Source organism: Centropristis striata, chromosome 12 (assembly GCF_030273125.1).
Source record: "Centropristis striata isolate RG_2023a ecotype Rhode Island chromosome 12, C.striata_1.0, whole genome shotgun sequence".
Classification (NCBI taxonomy): domain Eukaryota; kingdom Metazoa; phylum Chordata; class Actinopteri; order Perciformes; family Serranidae; genus Centropristis; species Centropristis striata.
Window position 1 is genome coordinate 6,043,524 of NC_081528.1, and position 2,500 is coordinate 6,046,023.

Genomic DNA, 2,500 nt, shown 5'->3' on the forward strand with positions numbered 1-2,500 from the left:
TAATAATACAAAAACTTTTTTTTCTTCATGAAGTATGGGAGGCAAAATGGAAATGCCTGTTAGAATACTTGGAATATTCAATCATAAAATAAGTTGATATCTAATAATAATATAGAGCACAGAGACACAGAGCAGACATTAAATAACATGGGGAATGAATGCGGGTCATTTTTGACCCATGTTGTGCATTAGAAGGGGGGTCAATATGTTGTGCATTAGAAGAGGTTAAAATGGCATGTTAACTTTTGGAGAAGACACAAAACCCCTTGTCAAACTTTTCTATGCAAAGAAAACTGATTTCATTCTGTTGTCTGCTTCAAAAAATCCACTCCCTATTTTTTCTTACACACGGCAGTTGATAGAACTGGAAGCAGTGTACTTTTCACCGCAAAATGAAGCCGAGAGTGGATATGTGGCTCAGGCCCAGTCCATCTGTCCATATTTCCAATTATCCATCTCGAACAGTATCTCAGATGGTGCTGGTCAGACTTTCGCAAACCTTGATGAAGCAAAATTTAAATTAATGGTAATCTACTTTGGAAATTACTCGTGTCCTTGTTCCAGTGTCTAATAGGGAAAAATTAATCGATGATAAATTAAAGGTCGATCATCGATTAATTATTCCCATTTCCTTTATTTTCTGAGCCCACTAGATTACATTACATTACATCACATGTCATTTAGCAGACGCTTTTGTCCAAAGCGACTTACAATAAGTGCATTCAACCTGATGGTACTAGACATAGACCACAGGAATCGAGTAAGTACATAACTTTAAGAGCTAACTGTCATTGCTAAGGAGTGCTATATGTTAAAGAAGAAAAGAATAAGAGTTTTTTTTTTTTTTTTTTATATATATATCTGTTAGGTGACCATGACTTAACCGAGGTATTGTTGGAAGAGCTGTCTGAGGTCCTGATGTCGGTGGGGAGCTCGTTCCACCATTTGGGAGCCAGGACAGAGAAAAGTCTGGAGAAGGTTTTGAGGCGAGTTGACCCACGCAGGGTGGGAGTCGCCAGCTGTTTGGCTGATGCAGAGCGTAGAGGACGGGCAGGGGTGTAGGTTTTGTCAAGGTCCTGGATGTAAGTAGGACCTGAACCGTTAGCAGCAGAGTACGCCAGAGCTAGAGTCTTGAAGCGTATCCGCGCAGCCACTGGTAGCCAGTGCAGGGAGCGGAGGAGGGGTGTTGTGTGTGAAAATTTGGGAAGAATGAAGACCAATCGAGCAGCTGCATTCTGGATGAGTTGTAGAGGTCGGATGGCTTTGGCAGGCAGACCTGCCATGAGGGAGTTGCAGTAGTCCAGGCGTGAGATGACCAGTGCCTGGACCAGGACCTGAGCTGCCTTCTGGGTGAGAAACGGGCGGATTCTCCTGATGTTATGCAGCAAGAATCTGCAAGATCTGGTAGTGGCGGTGATGTTTGTTGAGAGGGACAGTTGGTTGTCAAGAGTTACGCCAAGGTTTTTGGCGGTTTCTGTGGAGGCAACCACTGTGTTCTGGACAGTGATGTGGAAGTCAGTGGTGGGGGAGCCCTTCCCTGGGAGGTAAAGTAGCTCAGTCTTTCCCAGGTTGAGTTTGAGGTGGGGCGAGGACATCCACTGGGAGATGTCGGCCAGACATGCAGAGATACGTGCTGCTGCACGTGTTTCAGACTGGGGAAATGAGATGATTAGCTGGGTGTCGTCGGCATAGCTATGATAGGAGAAGCCGTGTGAGTGGATGAGGGAGCCAAGGGAGTTGGTGTATATCGAGAAGAGTTGGTGTATATCGAGAAGATGGTGTTCTTGGTTTATTGAAAAAGGCTCTAACAATGGTAATCAAGTGTGTTTTCAGCCATTTGTTGATCAGAGAGCTCCATCTAGTGGGGTAAGAAAAAAAAAGAAAATGTGCTTCATTGGCACATCACTAAATCCTTCCAAAGACAAAAGTAAGCACATTATAAGTTAACTACATTATTGTGTGGGGTTTCCATTCGTCAAATGCTGCATCATAACAAACAACCATATCATTTAATTTAATAAAAAAAACAATATATAGAAAAGTATAAAAGAAGCGTCACTTTCTTGTAGACTTCTGTACAATTGGACTTCTTGTTGCAACCAGTGGAGTCGCCCCCTGCTGGCAATTAGAAAGAATGCAGGTTCATGGCACTTCCACATTGGCTCCATAAAACCAAGCTAAGAACAGTCTCCATGCTGTGAAAGAATATTCCAGACGCCCAGTGAATCATTAGTCGATTCACATGAGTAAAGCTTGATGGAAACACCAAAATAACATAAAACTTTCAAAAATGCACATAAGTGTTTTTACGCTCGCTTGAGGGAGTTTTTGTCTTTTTCTGACGTAACGAACATTTTACTCACGACTGATCAGAGCTGACATGAAAAAACAATTATAAGTTGCCAAATTGTATCTTATTCTGAAGTCATAGTGTCTCTCATGTCTTTGTCCTATTTAGGATGTTTTGGAACCATGAGCTCTCGACTTGAATTTAAACTAA